Source organism: Chrysoperla carnea, chromosome 2 (assembly GCF_905475395.1).
Source record: "Chrysoperla carnea chromosome 2, inChrCarn1.1, whole genome shotgun sequence".
Lineage (NCBI taxonomy): Eukaryota > Metazoa > Arthropoda > Insecta > Neuroptera > Chrysopidae > Chrysoperla > Chrysoperla carnea.
The window spans coordinates 46524722-46548702 of NC_058338.1; the positions used below are offsets into that span (position 1 = coordinate 46524722).

At 28.9% G+C, this 23981-nt stretch overlaps 1 long non-coding RNA gene and 1 other non-coding gene across 2 annotated transcripts; both read left to right on the forward strand.

Moving 5' to 3' along the window:
- Positions 1-209: 209 nt before the first annotated feature.
- Positions 210-23912, forward strand: LOC123291636. The gene is made up of 3 exons (XR_006534966.1): positions 210-220; positions 2233-2240; positions 23859-23912. It is a non-coding gene; the product is annotated as an uncharacterized LOC123291636 (long non-coding RNA).
- Trnap-agg lies at positions 21458-21529 on the forward strand. Its single transcript has one exon. It is a non-coding gene; the product is annotated as a tRNA-Pro (tRNA).
- Positions 23913-23981: the final 69 nt, after the last annotated feature.

A 23981-nucleotide genomic window follows, 5' to 3' on the forward strand; every position in this document is an offset into this window, starting at 1 on the left:
GGATAAAAACCTTGCGAAGTATCTCGTATAATATACCACACTGGCGCTCTAGGACGGAACTTTTTAGCGTACAAGATATTTATATTCTTGTATTTTGTTTCTTTGTTTACATAAAATGTCTTGGCTCTAGTAGCCTGAATAAAATAATCGATCTTGTTGAGAGATCGTTATATTGAAATAGTTAGCAACTATTTGTCGAGTTACGTGCGTAATAGTTAATGTTTTGTGCGTGTCTAAGCCTACAATATATAATTTTAACATCATTATTTTAACTAGTTTATTATCCTATGTGGGGTAAAATTGAGCATTTTTAAATGCCTAAAGTTATGGATATGTGTTAATTATTACTTATATATGTTTTCTATACCGGATGTAATAAGAAAATTAAGTATTAAGTTATGTTGTTTAACTTAAAAGATCAAAAACAAGACTCGATTATTTTTACAAGACCAAGACAAGACCAAGTCTCAACTCTGTAAGACTAAGACATATTTTTGCAAGACTAAAGACAAGACTAAAATTAATAATGCAAGACCAATACCTACCAAGATTCAATCGTCAAGATCAAGACCAAGACTAAAATAATTATGATCTTGGTTTAACATTCAGAATTTTTAAAAAGCACGTATGTCCGGTCGGTTCTGACTGTGGTTCTACACAAGAAGCCCCAGTTTACTCAGTTTATTTATTTGTTTAAATAATTGGTGGAAGTCCAAATAAGCACTGTTTTAGCATTTTCTTGTATCTGCTACGTTTCAATAAACGTTTGGAAAGTAATAAAATTGATTTTTTATTATTTTTAGTCTAGTTCGCTTTACTAAGACACTCTTTTCTTTTTGATCATTCTGTAACATAATTATTATTCATATTTATTTATTTAAATAATATGATGATGATTTTTAAAAAATACAAAATTAAAACCGTACCAACGTCAGTATACAACCGCCATTTCCTTTTTAATAATTATTTTATTGAATTAAATAATAATATGTTGTTGTATTTGTATTAACTTCAAGTAAAGTATTTATAAATATAAATTAAATTATCTTATTACAATTGTAACGTAATCAGAGTTCAATTTGGTTAATAAGATCCATTTTAACAAATCCTTTATTGGTTTTAAACAAATTTTAAGTTTTTTGGAGTCTCATCTTTATTTGGAAAGTAAAAAAAAAAATTATACTCATTAAGCTCCGGCATTCTTAAGCGATAACTTTCCGTACCACGCTCAGTGTCCGTAAGGGAGCGGTGGCATTATTTAGCGGTAATTATGCAAACTATATGACATTAATTGCATATAAGGGCACTATCGCATTTACATAAATTCATATACTACCATCACAATATCATCATCCTTTTTTGAAACCTTTTTCTGACAAAAACCTTTTACTAGAATGAAGGTGGTCTTTCAAAATAATACCTGTACACAATGAATCATTGATGGAAATTTTTTGTTTCGAGCTTCTCCTTCGTACAGATAATTAATATGCCGGAATAAATACGGATAATAAATAAATGGTTAAATTAAAAATATCAAAAGTCTTAAAAAAAAGAGGAAGATGATAAAATAACTCTCCTCCCCCCTGGACGAAATTCTGGATCAAAAGGGTACCAAAATTTGGCTAAAATACAAACCTAAATTTGACAAAGCCTTGTTTAAAAAAAAAAAAGACAAACAAAATTAAAAACTTTCTCAATCTCCGCAGATAAGTTTTAATATATTTTTGTTGTTAATAAACATTTACGATAATGCTCACCCAAATTATCAAAATACTGGAATTCTGGCACCTATTTGTCGAAATTATTTACATTTTTTCGTTATCATTTTTAATAGAGATATTTTAAGGTTAATGAACATTCTGCAGTGAGTTTTTTTTTATTCCAAATATTCTAAACTAACATTCGGCGAAAAAGAATTATATTTTTAATTTTTACAAAGAAAATATTTCAAAATATTTTTCTTAATAATATTAATTAATAGTGATTAACATTCTACAAATTTCATCTTGCAATGTCACAACTAAAACAGATAAAATAAATCACATCCCTCGTTAAAATATCTTTTTAAATAAAAAAATAAGTTTTATTTTTAAAAAGCGTATAATAAAAAGTAAGAAGAAACGCATTTAAATAAATAATTGCAAACTCGTGCATTCGAAAACAACAGTGTGTGTATTCACTGCATTTATAGCAGTTAACTCTGGATATAATGTTGTTCAGTTTATTTAAAAGTATACATAGTAAACTACTTACTATATGTATAGTCGGATAAAGGAATACATAAAATAGCCATTCTTCGAGAGTCCTCAATAACAGCTCCCATTTTGATGATTTTTGTTTTCAAAATGATTCTTTTTGTATATTATTTAAAATCAGAAACATTTCAAATGGGGGAAATAAATTGGAGGGGGAATAGCCCATGTCGCGACTGATATATCGACTCCCAGCCTAAATCGCTAATGATAGAAGTTTGAAATATCAAGAAAATATTGATTTTATACTTAAGTGTCACATAAGAAAGGATTTTTCGAAATGCATCCCCTAAAAGGGTGTAATAGGGGATGAAAGTTCATATGAAAATATATATTAACCGTTTAAGTTCACTACTTTACCGATTTTATAAGTCCTTTCACCTATAGAAAATGACGATTTATATATATTTTCATACAAACTTCCATCCCCTATTTCACCCTTTTAGGGGATGTATTTCGAAAAATCCTTTCTCATGTGACACAGTATAAAATCAATATCTTCTCGAAATTTCAAACTTCTATCATTAGCGATTTAATCTGGGCATCGAATTAATTATCAGTCACGACATTGCCTATTCCCCCTCCAGATTATTTCCCTCACCTGGAATGTTTCTGATTTTAAATAATATACAAAAAGATTCATTTGAAAAAAAAAAATCATAAAATGGGAGTTGTTATTAAGGACTCCCGAGTAAAAACATTCATTGATGCGACTAATAGGTTAAAAATACCTAGTAGGCTCTAAAAATAATACATTGAAGTATCACCATATTTAGGATTTAATATAAAAAGTAAAAATAGAAACAATAATTACTGGTTATATAGCGAAACCTGTTTTTATATGCAACCTTTACGGCTATAAATATATACCTATAACTCTATATATATCTATACTATATACTATAACTTTTATCGATAGCTTTACGATTTAAATAATATTACTTTTATTTATTGTATCTTTTATTAAATTGATTGATTTATATCAGTAGTTTTTTGCGAATATAACATGTGTAGGTTGTTGCCAAACTGGCGAAAGACTCGTGGCAAAAAAAATCAAAATATTCGAAAATAACATTGTAGATTAAAAAAACGAATGAAATAAGTTGTTATTGGAATATGCAATAAGAAATGCAAAATAACTTGTAAATATTATATAAGAGGTCGGTGTAGCACTACACAATGTGAAATTAGAAAAACCTCCTTCTATGATGTTCAAAGGTTCAAATTTGTTAATTTAATTTTTATAGAAATCATTTTTTTTTTTTTTTTTTTTTTTTAATTCTTTTAGACATATCTAAATCAAATTTCATACAAGTGAAATTTACAAAATTTAAAAAAACCAAGAGAATATTTCAGCTATGGAAACCTAAACTCGCATTTGATCATGTCTAAGAGCACTCTTCTTTAAATTGCCTTTTTCCTTAAAACCTTTTCCAAACTGAGCCGATATGGAAGATCATCGCCAATTTTTAGTTTTCCGGGTGCGAAACTCTAAATTCGCACTTGTAGAGTGACATGAGTAAGAACACTCTCCATTAAATTACCTATCAAACAAAACCAAAAAAATCAAAATCGGTTCATCCGTTTGCGCGCTACGATGCCGCAGACAGACAGACACACACACATAGCTGTCAAACTTAACATAACACCTCTTTTTTTAGTTCGATGTTTAAAAAAACGCAAAAAAGCTTTATCATATAAACATATTTATTTCAATAATACCCAACGTCAAAGTGCGGTAACTTAAAAATGATTTTTCAAATCAATTTCTGGACCTCGCCTAGGTGGGTTATAAAAAATGCGCTTTTATGAAGGGAAGTATACCTAAAAATGTTAAATTTTAGTATTCAAAAAAAGGGAACCAGTAACTTCTAAGATTTGACCTTATTTTTTTGGTTTAAAGATACCAAAATTCAATAGGACAAATAGAATAGGTAGTCCAGACATTTTCACCCCTTTGAAGGAAAGCTTTAGCTAAAACATCAGTCAAATTAGATGCCAATAAATTTTTACTACCTCTGGAAAGTATTTCTTCTTTTTAACAGAAAAAATTTCTTTCTGAGAAAATAATAATATTGTCATTTGTGAAGATTGAAAATGGCTGTAGTCTAGCTATTTGGCAGTCAATTTTTTAAATAGCGCACCAATAGAAAAATCATTATATAATTTTATGATTTTTATACACATTATACAGTTTTAGTTTGTTTTAGTTAGCCCTCCATTAAAATGAGATCTTTTTTTGGGCTCTTCAGTCATCAATGACAAATTCTATTCAGAAATTCAATCTATTATTTTCTCATATTCCAGATTGTTCCCATCACTTCCACCAGATAATGAATTACTTACTCTCTGGTATCTTGTATTATCAAATTCCATTGCAATGCATAGAATCTTGTAATATTGAAAAGTGAAGAAAATAAATTAATTACATATTATGCAATATTATTAATTTCAATAAATCAAAAATTTATGAATGAAATATATGACGAAATAAGTTTAAAAAAGTTAGAAAATGATAGAAAGTTTTTGTTATCATACGGAAAATTTAAATTTCACCTCGTAGTGGCGAAGTAGCTTTCTACATATTTTGTACAGTAAATTACAGGCACTATATAATAAATTAACTACATTTGAGAGTAATTGATATGAAAAACAAGTGAAAACAAACAATTGACTGAGTTAATTCTTGAAATACCATGCTTAATCAGTGTTCATTTCTTTATCACATAACACATACATGCATGTGACACATACATAACTGATATTCAAGTATAGTACATACTATAAAACTTCTACCTAATTGGCGCCCTCACGGGTAAACAGTGATGTTTACGAAAAAATGTTTCAAACAAAAGTTGTTTATTTTGTGATAAGGAAAATTTTTTACATTTAAACTTTTGTTCTATCTCTAACGGTTTACAAGACCCAATTGACCTATGATGCTCATTTACGAACTCGACCTCACTTTTTACGTTCTGAGTACGCTGTAAAAATTTCAGCTCAATATCTTTTTTTATTTTTGAGTTATTGTGTCCACAGACGGGCGGACGGACGGACGGACAACCGGAAATGGACTAATTAGGTGATTCTATGAACACCTATAGCAAAATTTTGTGCGTAGCATCAATATTTTTAAGCGTTACAACCTTGGGACTAAACTTAGTATACCTTGCATATTACATATATGTATGTTATAATAATATTTTCAAAATGTAATACCTAACTTTTATGAAAAAATAAATAGAAACTGACCGCATTACTAGTAGTGAATTAGTGACTAAAAGCTTATTGACGGTAAACATGATACCTATACTTTTTTCCGTCTAACTATCATCCGGCAAAAAAAAAAAAACGATAAGGAACTAATTCCAAAGGATGAATCGATCACATGATATTTATTATCAAATCGTGGTTTACAAACAGGAGTTCGTAAGAGGAAAAACTCAAAATTTTGAATTTCTCTATTTATATTAGCTAAATAAAAATATTTTTAATAAGTAGATAATAACTTTATTTAAAAATTGAAACAAACCCGGTGTCTCTGATTTGCGCGGAATGAGCTATTTATTTTCAGGTATCCGTACATACGTACTGATAGACCCTTGATTTGGAGGTCATTGTCCCGATATTTTATGATTCGATAACATTACAAGGTAAAATATTGAACAAGGAGTCATTAACACATAATAGTAAATTTTTTGAATACTTCCCTACTTTGCATTGCAAATATAAGTTTTTTTAAGACCAGTAGCAATAAGTATAAGACCCGGTAAAGTTTATCATTGAGCATGAATAATTTTCACATGAAACAGTTTTGCAGAATCCCAATTATATGATAAAATTTTCCCCGAAGCAAATCGATCAATATTATTTATTTATTTTTTTTAAAATTAGTTGAAACAATATTCTATTGGGTTATCAACCTTCACTTTTACGTTCAGGAGCGTTTTTTAAACGGGATCCTGCAAAAATTTTCCATACGAAAATTATATATGTTCAATGACGGATTTTATCGGGTCTATTTTCTGTTTTACGGATATTACTAATTTCAATATTATTAGCGTTCTTGGTGTGACTTCTAAAGGCCACATCCACCATGGCTTTTTTAAAAAGGAGTCCGGAAATTTAAAATATGATAATATAAAAACGACAAAAAAATATTATGGAGATGATATGTTGGTTGCCACCACGAAACTGAAAGACCGTCACATATTAAAACTGATAACAAAATGTTTTTTTTTAAATCAATGAACTCTTGAACTGTTTCATCGTTAAAATAATAATAAAATGAAATAAATTATATAATTATTAATAATTTTTTAAGACTTTTAAATATAATATAGAACAAAATATGGAAAATTAAAATTTAGTCGCCTCAATGAATATTTTTACTCGGGATTCCTCAATTACAGCTCCGATTTTGATGATTTTTTTAAATGTTTCTTTTTGTATATCATTTAAAATCAGAAACCTTTCGGAGGGGAGAAATAATCTGGAGTGGGAAAACGTTAAAACTTTTTTTTAAACATTAAACAAATTTTAAAATAACTGAGCTTCATATTTCAGTCTAATTAACAAGTTTAAATTGGTGAAATATTGAAATAATTGTCGTAAAAATATGTGTGATAGCTCGTTGGATTTGGAAAAATGTCTAGAAAAATGTGCCAGAAGCAAATAAAAAAGTTATAAACAATTAAAGAGGAAGCAAAAAGATATTTCAAGAGTAGGAAATTTCCAAGAAAAACTTCCCACTTCCGGAATTCGATCTCCATTATTTATAATTTTAATTTAAGGGTGAAAATAGCTCTTTTTGTGTCATTTTTAGATTGTTGTAATATTTGTCAAAAATGAGTATCTCACACTAAATAATTTTCATGATTTTTTAATGATTTTTCAGATATTAAATATTAATTTAAAAATTTGAAAAAAACTGTGGTGTATTCTGAACACTAAAAAATTTATTTCCGTTGGAAATTAATCTTAAAGTTAATTTTCCAACAAGTTAGACAGTTGTTTTTTTCAAGCAATTTTTTGGAATTTTTATTTTCATTGTATAAACTAAAAAAACGTTTAAATAATTAGCGTTAAATGTTTTGGCTTCTTGGAGCCCTTCTTATATTAATACTTAACAAAATAACATCAAAATAGTTTAAAAAATTTTAATAGTACTTTGTTTCTAAACTCTTTTGGCGTGATCTTGTAAAGTATATATATATATATAACAAGGGCTCCACAAAACCAAAACAAATATCGCCATTTATTTAAACTTTTTTTTTTAGTTTATATTGAAAATGAAAATTTCAGGAAATTTTCTGGACGAACAACAATCTTAGGAAAAAATTAATGGTCTTTTTATAACCTTATATATTTCTATCAAAAGTTCTTAATATTTGAAATTGTATAGCTGTTCTCAAATGTGATTATTTAGTAAAACCAGTGAAAAGCTGCCTTGTTTACCGATAGCGGAAGTTTCTTTATGAATCTTTCTACTTACTTCAACATCAAAAACACAAACAATTACATTTTGACAGACATCCACTACAAAGGATCTTTCTACAAAAAAAATGAATTCTTTTGTATATAAAAAAGAAATATTATAAAAACATTTACAATACAATGACTTTTTTGATTTGATTTTTTGGATGTAGACAAGAACTTTGATCGCGAGGGAGTAAGGATGGTATGTTTCTTTTTTAGCTTTCACACATATACATCATATATAGCTGGAGAGCTGAGTGGCTTTTTTGAGTACATATTTGAGGCACATTGAAAATATTAAAATTGATAACTTGCGAATGCGTGGATGGTGAAATCGACAACCTGGGAGGGTGTTAGTGACCTATGAAATTTTTAATTTGCAATTTTTCCTATGCAAAAATGTTCTGAGGCACTTTGAAACCTACACCATTTTAAAGTCTAATATTCAATCATACGAAATATCATCGCCTGGCATGATTTGGTGGGGGACTAAAATGGTCTGGCAGGTGATTTTAATTTGCAATTTTTCCTATGCAAAAATGTTCTTGAGGCACTTTGAAACTTACACCATTTTAAAGTCTAATATTCAATCATACGAAAATGGCCTGGCAGGTGATTTTAATTTGCAATTTTTCCTATGCAAAAAATGTTCTTGAGGCACTTTGAAACTTACACCATTTTAAAGTCGTATATTCAATTAGACGAGCTATCATCGATTGGCATGATTTGGTGGAGGCTAAAATGGCCTGGCAGATGATTTAATGCACTATTTAAATCATCTGCCAGGCTATTTTAGCCCCAAAATTATGCCAGGGGAGGATATTTCGTATGATTGAATATTAGACTTTAAAATGGTGTAGGTTTCAAAGTGCCTCAAGAACATTTTTTACATTTGCAAATTAAAAATTTAGTAGGGCACTAACGCCACCCAACCTCCCCGCCAGGTTGTCGATTTCACCATCCACACATTCACAAGTTATCAACTTTAATATTTTCAATATGCCTCAAATTTGTACTCAAAAAAGGCACTCAGCTCTTAGACTAATATATCAACTAAAACATAAATTTAAAATAAAAAAAACAATCACCAGCATCCATCAATCGACTCGCTCAAATGTAATAAAAAATTAACATATTTAGTAGTATAGGTTTTTGTTGTTGTTTGTTAATGTGTTATTATTCGTCATTGGCCATTTCCTGTGTTCTTCATCGTATTCAACGCATTCAAAAAAAAAAAATTTTACAATTGACATGTATTTTTTAAACAAATTGTTAAGTTAATATTATTTTACAAACATCAAAGAATAGAAAGTTTTCGGTTTCATTTCATTGAAAAAAATTCGCAAAGCAAAAGCTAAGTAGTTTTGAAGATGGGGAAGGTGTAGTACCTAGAATCCTAATTTACATTTAGGTTTTAATTATAATTTTTTTTTTTTTATTTTTACGGACTAGTTAAATCTATGAAAACATATCATTCAACGATCGTTTTCTCATTATACCAATGTTAAATATGCCTACTTTTGAAGTCATTTATTTTATTTAAATAAACGGGCAATCCCAAAAATTTTTTAGGATTGATTTTGACTTATTCCAACTACATATTAATAAAATCAAGCATTTTATTCAATGTTGCCCTGGCGCTCGTACATCCTTAATAGTGAGGCAATCACAAAAAGAAAAAAGAATTTTCTACAAAGTTGCCTACATTGATTTGGATTTACCAAACGAATTTTTTTTTTAATTAATAGCGATTAGGAACCAATTGTGTGATTTAATACAGTTTTAGTTAGCACATATTAGGGAGTGAATTTTGGTACGTTTTTCTAATCGAATTCATATATTTGCAAGCTCTAATGTTTCTTAGTACTAAGCTTATCTGTTTATAACAGGTTCATGCTTGGAATCCATATACCTATGTTAAAAACGTATGTATCTTCTGAAAAATTATCTCTATGATAAATGAAAAAAAAATGAAAACTAAATTTTGTATCGTTTTTCATGTCAGAGAAATTAAAGAAGAAATAATTACATGTTTTCTAAAACATTAAACATTTAAGTTACCAAAAAAAATATTACCATAAAGTAAGAACAAAGTATTTATTTTTGTTTCCAAATCACTGAATAAAATTCACATCAACGAAGAATTGAAAGTTTCATTTTACATTCGGGAACACAATAAAACTTAAATAATCCTTTATACTATCTTCGTTTTCCATAAATTAATTTAATTGCCGAACAAACAAACAATAACGTTTATTTTTTGTTCCATATTTATATTTAATAATTTTTAATACAAACAATTCAAAATACATTGAAGGGACTATAATTATAAAATTTTATGTTAATTAAGACTCTTTTTCAACAAATTTAAAAAAAACTGAAAGTATATCAAATCAAACAAACAAATTCAAAAGAGTAATAAAATAAATAAACTTTAAAAAATACACTGCTATAAAAAATATTAAACCTGTAAATGGACGAAACATACAAATTTTAAGGCTTTCGCGGTGCAAAAATACTCCCGATAAAATGTATATAATACAGTGGTGGATTTAATGGGTGGCAAAGGGAAAAAATGGGGGTGGAGATTTTTAGGAAAGGGCACCACATGGGGAGGAGCACCAAGTTGATCGAAGTTGAACGAAAACTAAAAAAAAAAAACTTATTGACTGCCCACTGGACCTTTTTCTATAAATTTACCTCTCAAAAAATACGAAAAATATTATTGAAAAATGTAAAAAGTGTAAAAAGTTTTGTATTTTGCACAGAAATCCAGAATAGCGCAACTTAAGAGTTGTATGTATTTTTCTAAGTTTAAGAATCCCGTCATCAAATTCAACAGAAATTGTCCGATCGCCAATTACAAAAACAACCACTTCTTGCAATAATTCAATCTATCCACGTTTAAATGCTTTATTTCGGAAACGAAGAAAGTAGGATAAAACATGGAGCTTTGAGGGTATTTGGGGTTTTCTATAAAGAATTAATTCAAGTTTTAGACTTCACCCCCTGGGAGATTTTACCGCAACCTTCGATTTAAGGATGTATTTATGAAACGTATCGTGCCAGGTATTTTTCACTAGAATAAAAGTGGCACTAATATATTTTCTTAATAAAAAATGTTTAAAAGTTAATTTGATTATAGTCTGAAGGGGTTACTCGATAAGTACAGTAAGGCAACAAAAAAAATTTTAAAAAGTGTCGAGCCATGGAGTTAGCCTCAGATTTAACGAGGTACTTGTTTATATTTTTTACTCACTTAAAACTAAATTTTATCAGTTTCAAGCGGTTATTCGATTGGTACTTCAGTTCATGTACAAAATATGTCCCGTAGAAAAAATATAGCAATTTTATGCACTATTATTGCCTTTTTATTGACTTAATGACTTTTTTGATAGTTACAGTGAGTAGTTCTTTACTTATCCTTTGAAAAATACGAAAAAAACGTCGATTTTTTTGCCTAAAAAACTGATAAGACCTCTTGAGGTCAATTTACATCGAATAAAATTACAAAGTTTTAATTCTTTTCTCTGAATATCCTTCCCTTCTTAATGTATTCATTTCATTTGAAAGCAAAATTTTTCGAAACAACAAATTAATATTAAATAATATTTAACTAAATAAAACTACCTTCAGCATTGTACAAACAGTCTGCATACTGCATTAATAATAATTATTATTAATATCGATTGATTGATTAATATATAATCACATTGATTCACGTTTCACAAAATTGAAATGGATAGGTATACACATTATTGTAATCTTTTTTTAATTTTATTGATTATTAATAGTTAAGCATTTTTTATGAGTCATCCTATTCCAACAATAGTGAAATAAAGGCTGTATAAGCAATGCAATTCTGTCTTAGGTATTAAAAATCATTCACCTTTTATTATTATAGAATATAAAAGTGAAAGCTTCAATAATTTCTGAATATGTTCGCAATTTTAATTTCCAAAACTTTTTTGAATAACTCTGTATAAAGAAGATTTTATTATCTTATTAAATAAAAATAAAAAATACACATATACACAATAACAATCAGAATGCAATTTTTTATTTCACCCAATTAACTCTTGAATTTAAACTCATAAAATTTCTTATTATAAATAATAAATTCTTCATATATTTAAGTATTTAAATTGATCAATATAATCAAATCAACGTATGCATCACTCACATTATTTAATTCAATTATACAGAGTGGTGTTTTTTGCAGAGAAATAGATAGTATCTAGGTATTAAGCCAATAGGGCTGGTTTCTGGAAACCAAGGCAGATTATTAGATGATATTTATAGAGCCCATAAAGAAGGGTGTTTTCTTTTAATAATTTTATAAATTTTTTAATTTTTTTTTTTAAATCGAGAGTTGATTTAGATGGAGAATGGAGGCACAACAGTGCTAGTGCGAATAGTTGTTCGATTATTATTAAATATATATTGATTGTTGAGCTATAACAAACCGCATGTACCGAATACTGAGTAGCGGTTACAACATCTAGTACTAGCATGTAGTACTGAAACGTTACTGCCGAATTTACCTCGTTACTCGCATTTTTCGTTACAAAAATTTTTATACCATATATATATGTAATATACATAGTATATTAAGTTAGTCCCAAGTTTGTAACGCTTAGAAATATTGATGCTACGAAAAAAGTTTTGGTATAGGTGTTCATAGAAACACCTAATTGGTTCATTTTCGGTTGTCCTTCCGTCCGTCCGCCCGTCTTTGAACACGATAACTCAAAAACGAAAAAAGATATCAAGCTGAAATACAGCGCACTGAAAACGTAAAAGTCAGGCCGGGTTCGTAAATGTGCAACATAGGTCAATTGGTTTTTGGGTAGGACCCATCTTGTAAACCGTTACAAATAGAACAAAAGTTTAAAGGCAAAAAATGTTCCTTATAAAAAATAAACAACTTTTGTTTCAAACATTTTTTTGTAAACATTACTGTTTACTCACGAAGGCACACATTAGATGCAAATTTTATAGTATGTATTAATATGAGATTATCAGTTATGTATGTGTGACATATATAGGTATGTGTATTGTGATAGAGTAATCAACACTGTCTATACATGTTATTTCAACAATTACGTTAGTCGATTGTTTGTTTTCACTTGTTTTATTTAGAATAATACACTTTGCATTTTACAGTTGAACTATAACTGGCATAAAAAATTCTCATTACTTTTGCAGCACTAATTGATTGCAGCACCAATGATTGACTAATTGATTGTGAATATATTTTCAAATCTAGATTGTAAATTGATTTTGTGAGAAATAATGAATGTACCTTTTCAATAAACAATAAAATATGTCAAAGTTTTCAAGAAATTCAAGTGGTGTTTTTTTTTTTTGTAGCGTATCTATGGAGGTAGAACATTACAACATTAAATAGTTACTAACTTCTTGTTCACTTTGTATATTAATTTATAGTTACTTAAATCAATCGACTACTAAATTACCTATTTATATCATAAAACTGATGACTGTTTTATTTGATTTACCTACATAAAACGAATAATCTCAATCAATAATTATCAATTAACATTATACGTTTATATTTATTAAGTATGATTCAGTTTTTATTATAGTTTTAAGTGTAGTTTTTTTTTATTCAGAGGCTAAAAATATGCACTATTTTGGAATGATTAAGGGAAGCTCCTACTTTTCTAAAACCTTAAAACCTTTCTATACTTTAATATATTTTAACATTTTACATAGGTAAAGATAAAAATTTATTGACATTTTTTTATCGGGAAATTCTTGAGGGAGGGGTGGGTATCGAGGTTTCTAGTGGTGAAAAATTTCTACAAAATTGTTGATGCCTGAAATCAATAGAAGAGCTCATTTTGTCTAAAAATACCTGGTTTCGTAAATATAAGCAAGTTAAATTACTTTTCGATAATAATTTATACAAAAAAAAAAAAAAACAAAAAAAACTCTAAGAAAACCGGGGTACCAGTTTTAACAGTCCACCAATTTTTTTTTTCTAAGGGTGCAAAGTTTTGAAAATAAAATAAACGTATCTAATATATTATTTCTCTAGCCAAGTTTTAAATCGATATTTTCTCTAGTCCTTTATCAAATTCCTTGATTTACCACTACTTTTAAAGCTTATTGTGACTAATAGCTCAGTTGGTTAAGGCGTAACCAATTCCGCCCGCGGTATGCGGGTTCGATTCTCGCCGTCGCAACAAAATAATTTAATTAATAGTTGTGATGGGCTGGTGTGGTGTGCATGGTATATGCATGAAGGAGGTGTACTCAGCCTCTGAAATTGAGGAGCTGATAAATGAAATTATCAGCGGAAAGGTGGTAAAACACATATGTTATCACAATAGGCTCTATAGCCTAAGTGTGTCCTTCGTGGATAGCCAATATAACCTAACCTAACCTAACTGTGACTAATGAAGAAAAATAGACTCTAGCTCAAAAATATTCAGAATACTATGATTCCTTTATAGTTCCCTTAACATTCATTTACTAAACACTATATTTGTATAAAGAGCGGTGATATTTAACGCAATTTGTTTAAATATTATCTAAAACTATAAGCTCTCTTCTTTAAAATGATAAAAGTTTAAAATGTGTTTACAGATAAAATAAGTCTTTCAATATGATATATAGTTCACTTACAACTTGTTTAAAATAACTTTGAGATAAAACTTATATAAATTATAGACAGTTAAGGATTCAGTAGTTGACTTCTAGTAATCTAGTATATAACATAATTATATTTGACAAGGGTAAGTAAAAACAGTCATAGATAATATCTTAAATTTTAATGCGTAATCGTGGCCTTAAATTTTAATGTCTATAAATGCCTATCCATGGCTTTGCTTGGCGTCCTAGAGTCGCATAATATGGTGCTTATACAGCTAATTATATTTTATTTTAAATATAGTTAAATTTTGTCCAAGAAATAGTGGAAAGTCCAAGAACTTTCCTGTACTTATTACATCCAAATATTGGATGGTTAGTTATTTGATAAAGAAGCGCTGGTTGGGTAAATAATCGATTGGTATTCTATAACATACAGTTTAGTTACCAGTTGCACCCTTATTTCTTATTGCTTATACTCTGCATCCTAATTTAACATAATAAGGTTTGTCCGCGAAAATATTGATATAATTTCCCGGAATTAACATGCGTCTTCGGCCTTATAACAGCCTTTTTTCAAAAGAACCTTATCTAGACGTTGCTCTGTTAGAAGTTAAAGAAAGGCAAAATTTATAATACTAATTACATTATTCATTAAAGCCTTGCATCAAAATTTAAGCATAGCATTGATAATTTGCTATGATATAGGTTGGTTCTGCTAAGGAATCCTAAAGTAAGGTGTTATAAAGTGAATGACACGTACAAATGCAAATAAATATTATTATGAAAATTCCAAGTATGCAAGTAAAAAGGAAAATATTTATAGATAAGAAATTCGAATAACGTGTGTCAATTTATCCATATAAATAAAGTTTTCTTAAATAATTGTTTCAGATTTCTAAATATTATGAAAAAAGTTCAATCATCTTAGTACCTAAGTTCACCTCGGAATTTGAAATACCCAGCTATAAACTCGTATAAACTACATATGATAGGGTGTACGGGTCTATCTCGTTTTCTATGAACTTCCCTACAACTTTTGTTCCAACAATTGTTTTCTACGTTGAATCGTTTTCGAGATAGAAGGCGGAGAACGGGCGGTTAGAGCATCATTTAAAGTTAACCAATAGTACCGGTCATAAAAACGCAATGTAAAGTTTATTAATTATTGATATATACATAATCCCTATATATATTATAAATGTAAAAAAAAGGATGTTTGTTTGTTTGTTACGCTTTCAGCTAAAAAACTACTCAATGGATTTGAACAAAACTTGACAAAAATACCTCTACATCGCTGTATATATATTATAAATGTGAAAGTCAGAATGTTTGTTTTTGATTGCTGAACTCCTATAATAACTAGCACTCTGTATAATAAAATTCGCAAACACTATTATTATTATTATTATTTCAAATTGTATATACACATAAAGCTTTATATTTAGTGCCATCGTGCCAAGGTTGTAATAATATGTGTTATTTTGAAAGGTACATAATAATATCTATCCATTTTATACAAGAGAGTGGGTTGTAAGAGATGATCTATTTTAGACACATCATAATACAATTTATACATTTATTACTGATACTGATAATAATAAATAAATGAACACTTATTATGATTAATGTGAATGCACGGATTCATGGTCAATTCAATCGATTTATAATCATCATAATACTAACTAAATATGATGAAATTCAACGAGCGAGTATTCAAGTAAACATAGATGAAAAAAATTGCATCAACTTTAAAAGAAAATCAAAATATTTAATAAACACAATAAGTAATACAATAAAATTACAAAAATTGCTTAAACTTAATTAATAGAAATTTAAAAAAACATGAACATTTCGTTTTATAACATTATCTAGCCGGGAGCCGGTTATTTCCTCAAGGTAATGCCTCAGTAATTTGCTCTCCAAGAACATGATTTACAGTTCTATACAATACTATACAATAAACTAACTTTAGCTTCTGCCTTCGATTCTTTTACTATGTGTAACACATAATAAACCTGGTCTTTCCCAATGACTATGGAGTGCAGAGGTAAAGGAGCACAATCTCTTATGACTGTTTTTTTTAATCTATTGAAAGGGTATTCTCTCAAAATTTCAGTCTTGTGGGAGCAGGATTACCATCCCTATCATAACTTTGCTATGGTCTGGCACATACTTCCAACCATCAAAATAGGTTGACAATTTGTTTTCATACTCAAACATATGTAAATTACAAGATATTTAAAAATTACAACATATTGTAACCTTGTGGCAGACGGTAAACAAATTAATTTTTTTAGATTTTCCGCAAGACATTTTCCGCAAGATGCCTGCTAGAAGGGTTACGTTCTAAATTGACCGATAATAAAACATCTTTTAAAATTTTTTTTTAGCTTTGTGGCAGACGGATTAGTCGGATGGTTCGCTAGCTCTTAGACTGGAAAATCAAATTTACATTGTACTGTTGGAACTTACGATGAGTTAAAAAATTTTATTTTATTATCAATTAAATATTCTCTCTACAAAGTTGAGTATAAGATTGAATGACATATGCTCCTTGATAAAATAAAACTGAATTTTTTCGATTAGTATATTTATAATCAAAAACTGTCTCACCCAACAACTCGAATACAGGGTGCACCGTTTTCTGTGGAATATGTATATATGTATGTAGATACTATATTATACAACCGAATATTAAATATTTATTGCTGTCAGCCTTATATAAAAACACTTTACAACAACTAAAACTACAATCTCGTAAACTTTATACAAAAGGACCTCTTTTGAGGACCATATTGAGAGTAGTTTTTAGCCAAAGACTGAACACAAACCTGCTTTATGAAAACAAAAATACTACATTATACTATATGGTAAGAAGTAGTACCTAAATTCAAATGTAGGTACATAATTAAATCATTCTGTAGTTTTTCAGCAGCTAGTGATACTTATTAATTGAACAGCCTTTATATTAAAATGAGAGTTTTATGCAGGTATGCTGAAGATTGATTGTCAATGTGGTTTAGTTTTCGAAAATATTAAAAATAAAAACTTTTTAATACAAATGTTATAAATTTTGATTATTTTGACTGTTTATTTACAAGTTGCTATTGCACATTGTTTTATAAATCATACTCAAGGTAAGTCATTGGTTATTGGTGAGTAAGGTTTTACACCATATTCCTGTTTTAAACACTACCTTTTTAGAAAAAATACCAGTTTAAGCTGTTGCTTCAAGCTCGGAATAATGTCTGTTTGAAAAAAGGGTAGGACTTTCAATGTTTCAAACACATATATTATATGGGACTGTTCCTTGGAGTGAACTGTGGCGATTAAATTTTGAAGATCCTGCCTTCAGGTACAGTCGGTGGAAGTGATTCTAGATATATTGAAGTGTGAACCATAATACATTATGATGTTATGTTATCGTTCACAAATCATATACCATGGTTCACATGATTTGATCAATAGTTGTTTAATATTTAAATTCTCGAAAAAAATATATAGTGTTGAGAAATAACAGTGCTGCAGACAGAGACACTTTCGTTTGTGATATTTTAATGTATAGCTGTGAAAGACATTTAAATGTAAATTTTGATTCTAGCGACTACATTTTCACTTTCATCAATACAAGTATAAAACAAAGTCACTTCTGTCAGTCTGTCCCCAATCACTCTATGTCTGCTTAGATCTTTAAAACTACGACACTTATTTTGATTCGGTTTTTTCTAGTAGATAGAGGGATTCAAGAAGATAGTTTTTATCATATCACATATGAATAATATAGTAGAGTAACGGGTTGAAAGAGATGTGTTTCAAAAACTTAAAGAGTTGTGCATAAGTTGGAAAAAGAAACCTTATTCACCGAGAGTCATGAAAAATACCCGTTGTAGCAGCTGCTGGACACTTCTCTTACAGGTATCTCAACGTATTGGATACCTGTAAGAAAACCGTGAAGGCTTTTCGATAATCCAATCACATACATTATTTGATACTTTGAATAGCTTTCCGGTATAGTCTATGGAGGTGATTCTAGGTACACTTTGTGTGATATATCATGGTTCACACTTTTAATCGATAGTTATTTCATATTTAAATTTTCAAAACAAAAAAAACATTATGTTGAGGAATAACAGTACTATAAACACCCAATTTCTACATTTAAATACATGGATGTAAAAGACACATAAATGATGTGAACTTTGATTCTAGGTACTACACGTTCCCTAACATATTAAATTTTTCAATATGATTACATAATAATATGTATATGTTTATTTATCTCATACCATTTTTGGTAAAACAATTTTATAAACAATCCGATCCATACATTTACTTAAGGTACCCACAAATATAACTTGACCTTCTTCAAGTATTGCAATATTTCTATTTATTACTTTCATCACAATATTTGTATACACCTGAAATGAAGAATTGGTTGTATATTTCATCACCAAAATAAATGAGCGCCAGACAGAAAAAAAAAGTAGTCAAATAAAGGAAAGGGTTACAGATTCGTGATTCCTCTTCACTTGTACCTAGATTGCCCATATGGTAACTTGGGAAAATCATTTTGCAATGCGACTTAAGAAACCAAAGCAATTTGCAACAAAACTGTTATAATGTGTGAAAACTTAGTTGTGATTTAAATTTTAATTAGTCGTTAGCCAATAAAATCCCATAGAAACCAAATCTCCAAAGTCAAATCCTGGAAAATTGGATTCAATATAATAAAACTTTGTTAACTTTTTTGGGCAATAAAAGTATCATGTTTGAAAGATTTTGACTTATATAAAGTACACAAAATTTGAAACAAATGTAAAAATTAGGTTTCATAATAAAAATATAAAATTTGTATCACTTATACAGGATGTACCATTTTAACCTATTTTGGCAAATTCCTCGTTTCGTAGTTAACACCAATTAAACAAAAGTTTCTGAGCTTGGTGAAGGACATCATGTTCTGACATCAGATTGAATCTAGTTTCCGGGTTGCTTTAATAGTCAATTTAAATTCTAAAAGGTATAAGATAGAAAAACACTTTAATTAAGAAAGTTGAACCTCATAAAAAACTAGCTTTTTTTATTTAAGTCACTTTTGTCGAAAACTGCTAGTTTTCGGAGGAAATGTGACTTAAAAATAGGTCATTATTGCATTTAATCGAAAAAAAAAACGCTAGCTACAGAAAAATAATTTAGCCAAAAGTTTTGACCTACAATTATCGATAAACTGTAAACGTAAGTTTAAGACGCATTTCCTTCGAAAGCTAACAATCATTGAAAAAATATTTTAAATAAAAAATGTTAGTTTTTTTATAAGGATCAACTTCCTAATTTAAAGTGTTATTCTATTTCTCTAATCTAATATTCTATCTCTCTTTGGTTCAAGTTATTTTTTGATTAGTTAACTACAAAACTAGATATTAGCCATAATAGATTAAAATGCTCCACTCTGTATGAGCAGTATGAACTGTTTTTGTATTCTATATACATAAGAGGTTACATATAATTGTGTCACTTGTGTAGGACAGAAGCATGAAGTTGATAATGTTTTAAACCTGATATGTAGAAGACCCGGGTTCGAATTCCGGCTTTCGTGTATTTGTTTAAACACGAAAATTAAATTTAGTATTTGTTTGGTTTATTTTTAATATAGCGTTTTATAGGTTTCACTTACCGCCTATTGTACGAAATAATCCGACCGCCATGAATTAATATTTAAAAATAATGAATATCACCCTTGAACGCGTTACTTAATTTCGCCTACGAATAATTTTTTTTTCCATTAAAAAAGAAAACAAACATACGTTTAAATAAAAGATATTTGTTTTATCTTATAAGTTACAAGTATAAAATAATTAACACTTATTTGTAACAACAAAGTTCACTTAATATTGTAAAACAATAACAAATTACTTATTTATAAATTAATTATTATATACTGTAATTAATAATAATAATTCTTTGGTTTATCAATTATTGATTTATTGTTTTTCCTCTCAATAACTTTAAAACACAAAGCTAATATAAAATTTTTTTATTTTAATAACATATGGAAATTAAAACTGATTAATTAATCATTAATTAAGAAGATTCTAATTCAAAAATAATAATAGCATATTTTTTATTACAACAAAATAAATAATACATCTTTAAAAAAACTTGAAAAACACGCTTTATTAAGGTTGTTGAGGGGCAACAGAAAAAGAAACAACATTAACTTAAACTCTTGAGAAATTGTTCTTAAACATGTTAAGAAGTCACCATTAAATTTTTAAAAAGATTGTCTGAAAATTATGCAAGTTATGTTTTTTTTTAGTAGCACCTTAGCAATCTTAATCTGAGGAATGTGAGATTATATAACTGATATTAGACACACCACGCTTTTGAAAAATAAATTTTACGAGTTCATAAAAATTATTTTTAGACTGGAGCTTTGGTTTTCTCAGATAGGGGTAACATTATAAAGTGGTCATAATAAAATAAGGGTGTGTGAATGAATATAGAATTATATTAAATATAAAATAGACCATGGGACAGAAAGGGTGCACTGTAAAATGATGAACACATACTTGAAATTTCGTGAGTGGCATCCTTTGGGCGAGTCTACCAAACAACTCTCTACGACTTTTTTCGAAAGCGATCTCAAATGACCACGATGACGTTATCTTTAAGCTATCGGTCTGAAAAAACGCAATTATTCGGACAATATGACCAACTGATAACATTAATAATTATTATTCAGCAAAAATGAACTACTTATGTGTTGAAAGGCAAAAATACTTAAGTTCCTACGGCAAATATTCGAGGTCGTAAACAAGCGCATCGGTGCAAACAATGATGTTTACGAACAAATATTTCAAACAAAAGTTGTTTATCAGACACATTTTTTATAATTAAACTTTTGTTGTATCTCTAACGGTTCACACGATGGGTAATACGAACCCAAGATAAAATTGACCTATGTTGCTCATTTACGAACTGTAATTCACTTTTTACGTCCTGAGCACTTGATAAAAATTTCAACTTGTTATCTCTTTTTGGTTTTGAGTTATCGTGTACCTACTTCGAATCATTGTCGAAAACAAAACAATTTGAAACTATTTTCAACCGGTTCAGTGGTCTAGGGGTATGATTTTCGCTTAGGGTGCGAGAGGTCCCGGGTTCAAATCCCGGCTGAGCCCAATGGTCTTTTTTATTGGTAAAATGAATAAGATTTTTAATTATAATAGTGGAACAATATACATACCCGTTATATCTTTTTTTGTTTGTAAAAACAAAACATATTCCTTTAAAAATTTGGATGCCCACGTCTAAAAATTATAGTTTTATCAATGTCATTTCTCTGGCAATGATTCATACATAAATCATAATTTTAACTTAATAATCAAGATTTTTAAAATTTACTATATCGTACTAATAAAGTTTATTTTTTAAAAATGTGTTATAAGGTGACTGGCCCTCGATAAAAAATAAATTCAACATTTTTGTCGGAACAATGAATTTTTGAGGTCGTATTATTATAAACAGGTAAGATTTATTTTATAACACATGAAAAAAATAAAACAAAAACTATTAGGTATAGCAGTCGACCCGCGTGTACACAGAATGCATGGGGCATTGTCGTTCTTTGGCTTCGTTGCACAATAAACAATAAAATATTGGACTCTAATGCTGTTCTGTGTTCTTTGGTTCTACCTGTTTAGGCCATCGCTGTTCACAGGGGCAAACGTCCGTCCTTGTACTCCAAAAAAGCAAAATACAAAACTAAAGTTCAAGGTTCATACTTAACTATTTTCTCGACAGTTCAAATTGTATATGTATTTTATTGTATCAGAACTACCTGAAGATACTAAGGGCGGCATTTTTCGCCATTGCCCAAGGGTAACAAACTATTCAACAATATTTCTTGCTTTTGGAACGTTTGTTGTTTCGTGTCAAGAGTATTGTATTTTTTGTTAATTTCATTTGCGAATGTGTCTGTGCTCACTTTAGAGAAGACAAGGCGTGTCACATTGCATCTTACGACTGTAATTAATATGTTTATCGTATTATGAACAGAAATTTTTTTAAGAAATACTTTATATATATTTGTTTTGAAAATGATAAGATTATTCTAAGATTATTAAAATCGGAACAAAAGAAATAAATTACTTCAACTTATTAAATACTTAACTTCACACTAAAACACTGTTGCAACTGCACATCTGGTTTTATAAAAGAGGTTTTTTACGTAATTCTCTTTTCTATTCTCTCAGCTGCATTAATAATATTTTTATACCCTGGATATATGTACGAGTAATATATATCAAGGTATATTAAGTTTAGTTCCATTTTGGTGTAGAGGTTCATAAAATCACCTAATTAGTCCATTTCCGGTTGTCCGCCTGTCCGTCTGTAGACACGATAACTCAAAAACGAAAAGAGATGTCAAGCTGAAATTATAGCGTGCTCAGGACGTAAAAAGTTAAGACTATTTTCGTAAATGAGCAAGATAGGTCGATTGGGTCTTGAGTTCGTGGGATCCATCTTCTATTACCGTTGATAAAAAAATTAACAACTGTTGTTTGAAACATAATTTCATAAACGTTACTGTTTACGCGCGAGGGCGCAAATTAGGAAAAAATTTTGTTGTCCATTTTCTCCAAAACTATAAGAGATAGAGAGTTGAAAATTTGCAGTCAGCTTTAACTAGTGGTCTTGTGAAAAATTTTCGAAAAACGTAAAAATATTCTAGAAAGTACTTTCGGAAATTTTCGGAATTTTCGAAAACCATATAAATGGCGGGCGAAAGGCCGTTATAATAATGCAAGTACTGATATTCAACACTTTCTATACAGGGTATTTCAACAATTAACTCAGTCAATTGTTTGTTTTACTTGTTACTATTAAATTGTTAAACAAATACATTCCATATTTGTGACACAAAGATATTATAAAATTTTTTGTTTAATTTACAAAATTGTGTTATAGTTTTTATGTTACCGCACTCTCGCGATCCAAAGAAAAGAAAAATCATTATATTTAAACATTAAACAATGAAGTTTATTTGCGTTTTGTTTTTTTTGTTGAGTTTAATGTGAGTGGTGACCTTTCCTGTATTGTATGAGTCAGGTTACTTTACATCACAATAGATACATGCACCGATTTTGTAGACAAAGATAATTCTGTTCATTATTTAACAGCTGAAATTCTAAAAGTTTTAATTTTGTATATCTTCGAAATCCACAATCGAAAAACATTGCAAATTAATTCCCCCAAAATATTGCTTCATTAAAATTGTTAGTTCAATATCCCGTGTTAAACTACTAATTAGAATCTTCAGCCATTGAGTCGAGACGAAATGAAAGCATTATTAAAAGAGGCGGATTTGATATCACAAGTTTCTTGAATTTAATGTCATTTCTAATGAATGAGGCATTTGAAGTTTCAAGAGGATAGCAGAAAATCATTATATATAGAGTCTGGACTATCTAGCAATTTTAATTGTTTGTGCAACTCCGACAATATAAGTACAGTAGACCCGCGGTAATCCGGTCCCTGTCTAATCCGACACCCCTTGTAATTACATTACTATAACGGTAACTATAATGCAGATTTATTATAAGTTCATAAATTCTACGTGCCTGAAATTGG